The sequence below is a fragment of the Pavona decussata genome, unplaced genomic scaffold, assembly GCF_977016875.1.
Source record: "Pavona decussata unplaced genomic scaffold, jaPavDecu1.1 SCAFFOLD_217, whole genome shotgun sequence".
Taxonomy (NCBI): domain Eukaryota; kingdom Metazoa; phylum Cnidaria; class Anthozoa; order Scleractinia; family Agariciidae; genus Pavona; species Pavona decussata.
In genome coordinates, this window is record NW_028145622.1 from 942,501 (window position 1) to 956,235 (window position 13,735).

Here is a 13,735-nt window from a genome sequence, read left to right on the forward strand (position 1 = left end):
CATTTTCAGGTAATTTGAATACATGTTTGCTTCCCAAACAGAACTAGTACTAATCTATCCAGAAAACTAGCGTTTTTCAAAAATTTCGCAAAAGCTGTTTAGAATACAAAGAATCGGTCAATTAGAATAGTATTTCAGTACAAATTCACCATCAAAACTGTAATTTTTTGGCTCTTGAATTCCCAGAAGTACTAAAAAATTTCGCAGAAAGTCTGTGGCCTGAATAATGATTTGAGATGTTCACTTGCTCATCGCCCGGATAAAACGATAATTTGTACTCAAAGCACAATTTCTTCACCGTTATTTCTCGGATTTCCACTGTCAAAACTGTTGAGTATTTCTTAGTAGTTCTTCTTTCGATTTACCATTTCGAAAAGGTGTGTTTTCCTTTGGAAAAAGCGAAAATCGGCATCTAAAAATTTAGCCGTGTGGCCCACGAGCCAACAAAAACTGAAATTTGACACGGCTTTGTGTAGACAAAAAGCTCTTTTGTCTAGGTTAGGTTTGCATTCTATTTTTCTCAATGTTTCTGGGGCATAAATTGACAGGCATAAAATTGATCCCAATTTACAACCAGGTACCTGTAATAATGCCATCTTGTATATTATACAAAAGTCTGCAAGGGCAATTATGTGCAAGTGATCAGTATTTATAAACAAAATGGAGAATGACAGAACTTGTTTTTTCACAGTTTGCAACCCTTTGGTTTAATCACTAAGAAAGAAGATTTTACAAGTCTGATGTTGTTTAAAACCATTTAACCCCCAAGGCAAAACGACATTTTCTCCAGATCCTAGACTACAGACTCAAATGTCCATGTATGATATACCATTTTAAAGCTACTCGTGAGTGTAGTTCATATAGGCATCTTGTTCATAATTATTATGAACAAGATGCCTATACTGGCATTTACAGGAGATGCATTTATTCCAACTGTATGCTTCGCAGATTTATAAAACTATCCTTGCTAATGTAATAGTTTGAGTCACGACGATCACGTTACGTTGTTTCCCTTGTGTTACGCGACTCAGACTTTCACTGGAAATTTCTGAAATTCCATTATGATAACGTAAGCTTCTCAATGACCTCTTTTCAGTCTCGCATCGTGGTCTAAGACTGTCAAACAAAGCATGATTCCTTCGCCAGGAACTCACCAATTTCCACCGTTTTAAATGTCGAGTGCTTCTTAGAAGTTATTCTTTCGATTCACCGCTTCAAAATGGTGGAATTTCCGTTTGAAAACGGCACACTTGAGTCCACAACATGTTAACAATATGGCGCGAAATTTAATCCGGTTTTGACAAATAAATCAAATGATGCTTTGACATCACACAAGTAGGGGTGAGTGGTTCCCTTCCCTCGCGATATAAGCGACAAAAAGGATTTTGATTGGCCTGCTTTTGTTGAAGACAATCAGAACAATACATCCCAAGTAGGAGAGGGGAGAGTTTAATGAATAAATTAATGTACAGATTTGTGGCTACGACAAAAAAAAAAAAAAGAAGAAAAAAAGAAATCGACCCGTTTTTAGACACGGTATGCCCCCTCAGGGCATCCCGCGTAATGAGAAAAGTTATAGCTTTGAGATAAATGCCCTAAAAATCTAAAAATATAAAGTTCAAAAATGTCCCAATCCTTGTGTATATTAGGTATACCTCTAAACTATAGCTCATTTTGTAGTTCTCAACATGTTCATTCATGTGAGAGATGTACTTAGGCCCACAACTTCTAGGGGGGAAAAGTTGAAAAGTTATGGGGGTGGTCATCCATATCACATATGGGAGGGGGTTAAGTTTTTATCCCTTTAATGAGTAGATCTTCACAAGATCATCTCCGTGTCAAAAATTCATAGAAATCTGTCAAATATTGAAAGAAGGATGGAATTATGTGCCAATTGGCACTCTTGGGGGTTAAAGGGTTAAGTTTTCACCAAGTTTACCACAACAAGTCCACTAACAATGGCCTACTCAAACTCTACCACATCTGTCCTTCATCATGGTTTTAGTAAAGTGCAAAAAAAAAAAACAAACAAACAAACAAAGAAAATAAAAACAGGGTTTTCAACTTCGTTTTTGTCCACTGCAAATGCACAAAGAGTTTCTACTGTTACTGCAAGTTTGATTAAGAACTCACAGTTATACAGCTATATGTTGTATAATCTTCAGCTCTTCCTGTAGCAACCACAGAGTACAATAATATCATTGTCCTTGGGAGTCAAACTAAAATTTGTTTTGCCTTCTTTGCATGTTCCAATAAATATTTGTCTTTAAAAGATTGTTTTCCTAATGATTTATGGATGTCATTTTCAAAAGTACCGTATTTATTCCATTAACCGCCCACCTTTGAATCAGCACCCACCCTGAAAGCCCAAAAGATTATAAGCACCCACCCTTGAATAAGCGCCAACCCCACTCCCCTCACATTATGTACTAGCCCAGTGTGAAGTAAGAGTGTCAGTTGTGTTCCAAAATTGCTTTTAGATACAAATAATTAGTCAATGAACTTTTAAATTGTTTATTACTTTTTATGATAGCATTTGCATTTTATTTTGTCTTTTGAAGCAAAATAAACTTGTTATGCCTTGTTTTGCTATTAATTCTCGCTTGCTGCAAATGTTGGGAAAATAATTAGCGTTTTCAGTAGCTTTTCAAGTGGAAGTTGGACTTGTTAAAATAGACGTTGCAGACACGTAGTGTCTGCGCAAGGCCCTCCCGGCCTTGCCTTCAACGGGGGTCTGGGGTCATGCCCCCCCCAAAAAATTTGACGTGTTATACTCTCAGAGATGCATTTTCCTGCATTCTGAAGCACTAAACGGTCATTTTGAGTCTTGTTGAAAACATGGCAATTTGTCACTTTATTGGTTAAAAAAAAGCTTTTACAGGCTTAAGCACAAAGCAAAACCAAAGGGCCTCAGTATATCACCATTCAGAATGTTCATGTGGCTGTTGCCTCCACTTAAGAAGATTTTGACTATACGTTTGTCAGTCTCACAAAACACATCATCAGTGCTGAAGATAACAATAAATTGATGACTGACGTGGTTGTACATGTTATCAACCTAAACAATAATTTCCTGTATATTTACAACATCTTCGCGAGTCCTCGTTGACGCTTCATTATTATTCACTATTCATGCGAAGTTCGTCATGTGCTTATAATAAGTACTACATGAAGTACTGGCTGAAAGAAACCGCTGCCCAGCAACTGAGCCAACTCCACGTTCACTCGACGTTCGCTTTGATCGTCGTTCATTCTAGTTTTATGTGATTGTTTCTGCGTAATGTGAGCCAGGCTTGTTTGTTTATTGCTTTGTTAACTCATTGGTAGACTAGTAAGTTATTTATCGATCGCTTTATTTATTTTGAGAATTTATCAGAGTGAAAATAGGCGTTGCAAATAGAAAAGTTGCCGCCGCATGCGACGGCTTATTTTGAAAACACTGGTTTCACAAGGTGGACGCGAGGGCAGTGCACGCGTCTTGCCCTTGCGTCCTCAAGACGAACGAACGAAGCACAGACTGAACCAAGACGAAACCTAGGGAATCAAGCGTTCTTCAATGGCCGCGTCTTCATGCTGTTAATTGCCTTTGTTTGCTCTTTGTTTTGTTTTATTGTTAGTTATCAGGTTGCATTTACCCAAGAGATTTTCACGGAAACCACAGCCACCTCTTACGATCTCATTGATGTATCGCTCACGGCTTAAGCCACTGTCTCTCGAGATCAAAGCGTACATGCACGTCAATATGAAGGTCAATAGGAAGGACTTTGAAGTTAAACTTTGACTTATATAGCTTATTGTTTATCGCTCAGTAAATCTGCTATCAAAATATCCGTGCTGGACTCGAAATTTTTCAAACAAATTGATCGAAAATGGCGAATGAGGCGTTGTCAGTGTTGTCACGCTTAGATTAATTTCGTTTGCAATTTACATGCGTGCTGCGTTCCTTTGTTTTGTTTAACGAATGAAACTTTTTTGTTTGCCAAGCGTCAAATAGCGTTTAATAGCGTAATAATTTCTTTTATCTTCAGCAAAACTACAAACAAACACAGCTGTCGGCACGGTCTGCCATAATTGTAAAGGCTCCATGCAAGTGCATGATTTGCATATTTTCAATTTTCATGTGTTGGAATTTCCAAGTAAAAACGTCCGTTTCTTCATACTAGAAAAGTACACACAAAAACATTATTTTCGGCCGCTTAAGTAAGGAAATACACAGAAAGCAAAGATTAGAAGGAAATAACACCATCGCTTGTGGCGTGCAAAACCCGACAAGATGACGCTTACTTTTTAAAACTGACATAAAGTGCACAGCATTAACGTCAATAATAAAACATCGATAATTTTTTTTGAAAGAGAGGAAAGATATTTCTTTATCTAAAGGCACTGAATTCCTTTAAATTTTGATTTAACTTGAAACATTTCGAGAAGAACTTGAAGGAAGTCACAATTAATGTACAGTATATTACGGACAACACATGTCACGCGAGTCATGCAACATTCATCGGAGGAAAGCAAATCACGTGCTCGGTCTGTTTCCTGGATCTTTTTACGGAAATCCACATACGCGGGACACGTGTAATCTAAGGGCGTGAATTGAAATGGCTAGAGAAGAGGGCTTACGTACAGTACCGCTCGAAACTATGGGACCATTTGCACGCGGTTAAACCTCGTCTTTGCCGAACGTGATTGCCGCGAATTCACCGCGGTGGGACGAAAACCGCAACCGCGCAAAGACGAAAGCAACCGAAAGCCGCGGAGAATTAGACGCGGCAATGCCTCGGTAAAAATACAATAATCATTAATTACTATTGTCAGGGTATTGTGAAACATTATCTCACTTTTCATCCTAAAGAAGCCCTCAAAAAAAAGAATTTGTAAAAACTCACCGAATCGGAAACCGAACAACCGATAACAATTCGTGTGGCAGTCACTGACGAAAGTTTCTTTTTCTGCATTTGGGACATGTTCAGTTTTTGTCACGCTACAGGCAATAATCACAGAGTAAAAGACATAGTTTCAGTTTAGTTCTTGCTGTTTATGCCACACAGTCAAGAAAGATATTCTATTCGTTTGATAAACCTCCTGATAACCCTTCCCACTGATGTAAAGTGCGCAACAAAGCTCAATCGAAATAGCGACGCTGAATTCAAAATGTGCAATCGGATTTCAGTACAGACACGGAGAAAAACAAACTTAAAATCCCTCCAAATGTATTGCCAATGTAATCCGGATTCGAAAAACTAAAACTTCGTAATAGATTTGATTCGGTATCGAGTGCGAATGATAAGATCGATTCACTTGGAGCAAACACAAACGCGGAAAATTACCGCAACGCTTAATGTATTTCTATTAATATTTACTTTGGATAAAACGAAAACAGCAACTTAAGCAAAAGTGAAAAGCTCCTTTCGATGTTTTAAAACGTTGAGAGAAACCGTCGTTTGGACGTAGAAAGGACCGTGCCATGATAAAAACACGGGAAGATTTCAGTCACGTGCTAGGCAACCAAATTCCTTCACGTGTATCAAGTTTCATTCCGCAACAACACAATGCGGAAAAAAATTATAGTAAGTTAATTTACGGCGATTCTTGGTAGGAAACCTGGACGCTTGCAGTTTGTTATTCAGCCACAACGGGAGTAGTAGTGCCTTTTCACTTATGCCCAACTAGTTCCATTGTAATTCCTTCAAAAAGACCTGGAAGCGCTCTCTTCTTTCGTCGACTAGCATTCGAGCTTTCACTGACCTTTGCGTTGCTTCGCGTATCAAAAGGAATTGTGCGTGTGAAGTTTAATGAATTGTTTTGCACGTTAAGCAAATAATTTTTGGCATACATGTAATCCGAAATATTATTACATTTACTAGTTCAATTCACGAGTTCGCTCACAGAGCGCTTTGATTATTTCCCTTGAGAGCGAGTGCGCTTCCGTGAAATTTATCACACCTAAAACCCGACAGTTTGCTTATTGTCCTCGAAGAACATGAAAACAAAGTGAACAATAGCCTATTTAAACCCAACCGCGTCCTGCCTTTCACCGCGGCTTAAGTCAACCGAAAAAAACCTAGGTTAAACCGAGGTTTTTATTGCAGTTAGATGAGGTTTTGCCTAGGTGAAACCGCAGATCAAAACTGCGAATCGACCAAGGCAAATTCGCGGCAAATGGTCCCATAGTTTCGAGCGGTACTGTACATAAAATTACGCAATGGTGGAAATCCATGCACCTAAAACAGTCCAGAGACTAAGTTTCCTATGCAACGACTCCAAAGAACGGCTGCATAAATTGTAAGGTGGCATTTCATGTTTCATGTGGTTTACTTGAGAAAAAAATCTATTCAACGGAAAACAATAACATCACAATAGGCTATAAGATGCTATTGTGTCGGGGCCTCATCCTTTTGACCGCGGTAAATTTTCAACCTAAGTTTCGTCTCGTAAAGCGGGCAGGCCTTCACACATTCTGCCCTTGGGGTTCACGCGTGCCAATGGCCCAGGCTGAATATTCTCATTTTTTCTGTGGATGTTAGGCTGAAAATATTCTTGTGAATATTCTTAGATTATAGCATATGACATTTCCATTTTAGAATGTATTGGGGTGTCAAAGCGTTTGGCATCCAGATCGAACTGTCAGTAGCATCAAACTTTTGGCTAGTGCAGGTTTTTTATTGTTTTATTGGCTAGTTTTGCTGTTTGGAGAAAGGAAGAATGTTCTATGGTTTAGTTAAAAACATATAACTGTACTTTCAACACACAAATCTATTTTATTATTTTCAAAATATCTGCAGCCTCGGGTTTATTCTTGAAATATTCTTAAAATTTCACAAATTCCAGCCTCAATATCCTTATAAAATAAATTCTTATAAAAAAAACAGTGTGCAACAGTACCCAATAACATTCAAAAAAATACCAAAAACAAAATGCACAAACTGATTGCAGGACAAGCTGAAGCACTGCAAGGCTCGCCTAACTGAAAATAGCGTTATCATAACTTCATACTATAACTTAGATTATGTGAGGTGAGTCAAATTTGCTTGATGAATAACTGTTCACCCTTTTCCTGAAACAAGTTCTTAATTAATAATGATTAACTTCTCAGTGACTAACTCAAGCAAGAAGAATTACTTCGTCAACCTCTGTAACCACTCATTAGAGAAGGAAAATCCTTGTAATCCTTGAAAGCGGGTATAATGTCTAACCAGCATGGCAAAAATACTATGCACACATTTGCTTGCTTTATTAAACATACATTTCTAACCCACTTAAAATATTTCACTGTTTATATATTCTCTGAATTTGCTGTCAGATTTTAGCATTTAATTTACATCATTCGATGGAAGAGAAAGTACTTTGAAACTCAAACAGCACAAACAAAGATGCTTGAATGTCTTATTATGTTACCTCCATAATTTTCCTCCAGTTTGGCACTTTAAACAAATGGCAAACACAAATAACTGACAACATAAAACCCCCACAAATCAGTTAACATGCTTTAAAAACAATGGCTTTGATACAATCTCTGTTCAGAGAATCAGGGATTTCTACTGATTATGAAATGAAATAATATCAAATTTACGGGTAGTTTAGCAAACCATCTGTAACACAATTGACTGCTTGAACTTTGATTTCACTTATTACAGTTGCAATTACACAATGACTAAACAGAAGGAAACTGGAGTAACAGCCACTAAAAGCATGTTGATCAACGAAATGGAACAGAAAATATAGACTACAGAACAGCTGTTAGTCCATCATCATTTTCAAGATTTCACTTGAGAGCATTATTTGCGCTGTTCGACAGAAATTTAAAACATTGCTTGGCCGTTCTTCCACAAACAAACAAGTCTTGTCTAAGCCTCACTAAAAGGCACCTCGTCTCTACCAATGCTATTCAAAGCCGAAATGACCGTGTTCGCTTGACAAGGCAATATAAATTGCGAAACCCGCAGTTGCAGTCTTTCGGAGACACGCATTATAAAGAATTTAAAATTCCGATTTCAACTACACACTGGCTAGAAAGCATCGAGCTCAAGCCCTATTGTATGCCGGCAACAGAAAAAAAAATTAGTAAACAAGACAAAAGCTATCAAAGTTACATCGACGAACATAGCGAAATCAAGCAAAGGTATTTCTGGTGAGACAGGAAAAGGCAGATAAGGAATCCGAGCCGTGAAGGGCAGTGAACCGCATAAGGAAATATCGAGCCAACTTTTACGATTGCAAAGACAAGGAAACGTCGGGAGATTTTACCGGAGAAAGCAGAGGATTCGCACTGCGCCGTTAAGAGGCTGCGAGAAAGAGATCTAGAGGATCAGAAGTATTGAAACGGCCCCTCAATCAAGGGCCGGAGAACTGAAAATGCGAGAAACTACGATGTAGCTGTCCACGCTTATTACAACATCGCAACATGCGTCGCGTGGAAGGTCGCATATGCGCTTAGCACATCAAAATTACGCCCTCAAACGAAAACATAACATGCAAAAACGTTGTTTGAGTTTTAAAATGGAGAAAAGAGAGCAGTACTTACCGAGTGATGGACAGGGAAAGTCAAAATTCCTTCGCAGTCAAAGTGCCAACTAAGCGAGCCACCAAGAGTGCAGGCAAAATCGATCGAGGTGCGGCCTCCTGAGCCCGCAGTACTTGGCTAGTTCTCAGTGCACAAGCGGTCAGCATTTTGGGGGTGTGGCCTGGAACGTGCAGACCACGTGAACAACTTGCCATGCGGAAACGGAAATGCATTTTATCAGGCCATTTCCTTTTGTTTTCGTCAATCCTGGTATAAATAAAGAATCGTTGCACGTACAACGCTTTGAGTGATTTTGTGGTAGTTTTAAGGCATTTTTGTTATACATTCGACAAAACATTTCCTGGTCGAGGCCGAGGGCAAGCTATCAGGAAATTTACATACGACTTGGTCAAGGCACCGCTCATGCTCCACTTGCGGGCAATAATTGATTGATTGGTTGATTGATTGACAGATTCGTATTGCTGTTAGGATGTAGCTGGAAAATAAGGAAAAGCGAAATTTCATAAGAGATAGGAAAATAGGGGGGTACTATTTTAATTTCGATGAACTGCACCATGTTCAGCCTCATTCATGGTTTATAATTATGGCACTTGATATTGGCCTGTTGACAAAAATCTATCAATAGCTGACAGAAGAAAGTCCTCCCCTAAATATAATCCAACATACATACGTCAACAGAATTTGTGGAAATATTTATATTTGTGGACACTTTGTTTGCTTTATAACAAATTTTGTCTTACGCGGAGTCATGTGATATTTTAAAATTTAAGGAGTTTCAAATCGGTGGCCGTGATTTCCGTTATAGCAGGCCAATATTCCAAGCAAATGACACGGAAAGGAAAGGAAAACGCAACAGTCTCCCTACCTTCTGTTCCTAGGGGCTCCCTGTTCCAGGCCTTCAGCTAGTGGGGAGACGCACGAAGATTGGAAGAACATTTGCGATGTATGCGAGCGAATCTTGCGTGCAAAACGAGTGTTATATTTTAAAATAAATACAAGGCAGGAGTGCAAGACTAATCTGACTGCGTAGAAAACTTCCTCCGTATACTTGCAGTATTTTCATTCGCGTTCCTCTGCAGTTTATTCGCTTATATTTCTTGGCGTTTTTCAGGCTAGCAGAGGCAAGCACAAGACGAGCGTGGAGCGCGAGACACGCGCGACGAAAGGGGCGCAAACAAACAAAAAAACGCCCCTTCCGACGCGCGTCACTCGCGCTTGCCTCCGCCACAGGAAGTCCAAGCTGTACGATTTGTGTTCACCTTTGTAACGACGTACACACCAGCGTCACGCAATTTGAGCATCAAAGTGACCATTGCGTAATGGTGAAATTAGGAGGGTTTGTATGGGTAAAAATAACGTATTTGAAGGCAGAATTAGGAATAATTTTTTTTAATAGAAATTTCTCACCTGAACTTTTTTGTAGTTTCTTTTTTATCCTACGTGGGGCGATTTTGTGAAGTTCCAACGGCTTCTCTCTTCTCTTCTTCTCTACGCCCTTTACGGGAAATCGCCTCATCGACCCAGAAAACCAAACAGGGCACAAAAGGAACTACAAAAGAGTTCAGGTGGCAAAATTTATCGAAAAATCGTTTCTTTAATTTCGTCTAAAACTAATTGCTTACAGGGTCCCTACACGCTGAATCATTTCTTCACTGACCGGACAACAGCTTCATTAGGAAAGCCCAGCTTTTCACCTTCCAACGTCCATCGAGTAGCTCTCTGCACTGTTTGCCGTTTTCAGGAATGGGAACAGCTTATTTCTTTGGTGATGTTTGGGTACCCTGAAAAAAATATCATATCAAGCGAATCAATGACTAGTAGTTCGAACTGGTGAATGCAAGTGTGCCCGGTGGTCGGTTCAATAAACTAGTGGTATGTGGAACAGAAAAGTTATGTACCCATTTGTCTAACTCAGTGATATTTACTATTAATTTAAAGGCCCGTTTAAACGGTTTCAACATTTGCCTAGCCTGCGTGGCAGTCGCGTGAAAAATATATAGGGCGCGAAAAAATATATATGAATTCAGGAAGCTGTGACCTTCTCAATATTTCAGTGCTATAAGTTAAGGTGTTTGTAAGTACAGTGAACAATATAACAATAACAAGCTTTATTTACCCATCTTAAAATAAATATGCAATGGATTTAAATAGTTAGATTTAAGTTAAAAATATACAATTCTATCATTAACAAAGGAGCCTTGCGGCCCGCGCCATAAAAGAGTTTTCATGTGTTTGGGTTCTAGACCTTGGTATTCCTACTGGGCCTAGTACCGATCTTAAGGTGGGGGTTCACCTGAAAGCCGTTTTCACGCCGCTTAAAATCGGTCAAATGGAAATATCTTGTTTGCATTTCAAGCAATACAAAAACCCTCCATTCATAACACAAATCAATGATTTGGGGTTTTTATCAATTTTTGGGTGATTTTTAGGTATATTTGTAAGGAAATAATTTTTCTTGAAGAATTGGTAAAATTAAAAGAAATAAGAAATGTTGAAGATTTAGTGAAGTTTTAAAATTAGATTTTGTAGTTAATAATTAATAGACGGTCCACTAGCAACCTGGGGTGCTCTTGCGTGGTTATCGACTGCCTATTAGTGTTCCAAAAATCATTTTCTTTTTTCTATCCATTCTTAAAACCTCTTCAAATTTCACTCAAATTCAGGTAGAGCCCCACCTTAAGTTATAACTGTAAATGCTATTTGGCTTTTTAATTAATGAAACCTCACTTTACGGACACCCGCTGAATAAGAACACTCGTTATTACGGACAATTTTCTTGGTCCCTCTCCAGGACACACTGTAATACAGACATTTTTTCTGGTCCCAACGGTTTCCGTGAAAACAGGGTTTGACTGTATCCTATTTCATAATTTGAGACAGCAAACCACTACAAGGAAGGAGCTGATCACGATTACGCGGCCTCAAAAAGAGTGAAATATTTTCCTTGTTGCGGTTTCAGAGGGCCTGAATTTATCCACCTGCGGTAAAGTTTGTGAGTAAGTGGCGGCGGGAGCGGTGGTCCGTATATTTTGGTATAAAGTTGTAGTATTTTGATCGAGTTGTGCATGGGCAGCACCGGTTCAGTGCCAAAAATGGTGCATTCTTTGCTACACCACCCGGTCACTATTGTCTAACCCGCCAAGGGAGTAGAGGTCAAAGCACCCCGGCTTGTTTGAATCTGAACCGATCGAGTAACGAAGGGGAAATGGAGGTGGTACCCCTGAGAAAAAACAAAAGAAGACAAAAAAGCTAGGAGGAAAAGGAGAATACCTCTTTCTAAAATGACAATGAGGTGGTGAAAAGTGGGAGGAATAAAAGGTAAGTTTTCGCAAATTATTAACCAGACCTTTTCCACCGGAAGAAGCGGGACCGATAGTTAGAACGAAGCGGTAATTTTAAAACCACCACAACAGAAAAGAAATTTTCTTGGGCATCAATCTAACAACTTTTGTACAACAATGCAAGGAAAAACTGTTCTGCGGTTGTGCATATTCCCCCAAGGAAGGCTTTTTATTTTGAGACCTCCCCCCCGACTCCCACCCCCAGGAAATTCCAGTTTAACTTCATACTTTTCTTCTAAACTTTTGACTTTTAAGACCCCCCCTCCCCCTAGGAATTTCTAACGACCTTCCTTGGGGTGGGTATGGGTATTTTCTGGAACTGCACATTGCTCTGATCGGAGAAGTGGAAAATCCCATTCAAATTTTGGACAAACTGAACTTACACCAGAATCAATTTTCCTTTTCATTGAGTTTATAATTACGTCTAGGACTTAACAGTCAGCTGTTCCGGTTTGAAAACAAATTTTTATAACTGGCCTAGTCGAAAATCCGTGTTCTTTGCTCTCTCTGGTTTTCGGACAACTTTTGTTATCATTGTTCGTAATTCAGAAACAGTCGAGAAAAATTGAAGCAGTTGTGATGTCTCGTTCTTAGCAGGTCTATTTTTATAACTGTACAAAATTAATAAACTAGAGCCAGAAGACTGTGTCAGCCCATATATTTCCTCGATACACCGGCCAAACGCACGCTATGTTAACAAATTATCCATTGTTAGCGGAAAATATAACTTCCTTCGGAATCATGTTGAAAACTAACGATGTTTGGTAACTAGTACTATTGTTAGCTACTGCTCAAGGAAAAACCAAATATGAAAAACCCGAAAGCTTTGGAAGTGTCATAAACAGAGCCGGTATAAAAACATTTTTAGCATCACTTCAAAAGATACGAACGTGACTGAATTGGGATCATGGAAGCCTAAAACTAGCATGTCCAATATTGTTAAATTACTATTCTCAGAGTCTACTTATAAGGCTTTCAGGCAAAATTTGTATTGACGGGCCACAGGCCCTGGTCAAAAGGTTCACTTATAGTTGTCACGCGTCTTGAAAAATGGTAATTTTATCCAAAAATTGAAACAAATTGCAAATAAGTTCGATGTAAATGCAAGGTTTGAACCCAATAGTCTTGTCAAAGTCATTGCATGCAAAAGGTGTTTTCTTTCTTTCTTTCGTTTCTTTTCTTTTACGTAAAGTAGTGACACTTTAAACAAATAAAGTTCTGATGCCACTTTTTTTAAGACGCCTTGTGTTGAAGCAATGCAACTCGTATCATAAAGTGAAAAGATGGGTACATATAAAATTTGAAAACATTAGTTTTAACAATTTTATCAATTCCACAGCAGAACAAGATCTCCTGTAGATACCATGAGAGAACGCACTTTATACTAATCCATGATTATAACTAGTACTATTAAGTATTTTAGTTTTCGTGCCAAAAAGCAAACCACGACTGGGCACCTTCATCCACGCATGATAAAAGCACACGGTTACGACCGCCAAACTCCTAGAACACGCCCCTTTAAAATAACTATACTACTGAAAGCAACTATCAAGAGTAGTGAAAACCTCTCAGTTCAAGCAACAGAAACATGGTTAAGCTCTTGCCATGTGGTCTATATCTATGGCTCGTGTTAGGAGTTTACCTTTAGGTATATCATTCTATACTATTTGCCAAGCTGATGTGTCGATCGAACCCCGGGCTTACAACGCGGTAACTATTACCTCTACATTTCCCAGTCGAACGTTTAACATACCAATCATAATGTCTTCATTTCTTTCAAATGCGAAATGCCCGCTGGTTCCGTCCGTTTCGTAAAATTAGCGCCAAAATCAGTAGGACATGGAATAATTCAATAAGCCTACAGTAAAAATGG

General features: G+C 38.9%; 1 protein-coding gene across 2 annotated transcripts in view; it reads right to left on the reverse strand.

The window, feature by feature from the left end:
• Window positions 1-8,681, reverse strand: part of LOC146459725 (profilin) — a 13,553-nt gene extending 4,872 nt beyond the window's left edge. Inside the window, exon 1 of one of the 2 annotated variants that reach the window (XM_085088946.1) lies at window positions 8,522-8,681. The gene's annotated coding sequence lies outside the window, so the exon portion shown is untranslated. The remainder of the gene's footprint in view (window positions 1-8,521) is intronic. The other variant, XM_085088947.1, reaches the window with a different exon arrangement.
• Window positions 8,682-13,735: the final 5,054 nt, after the last annotated feature.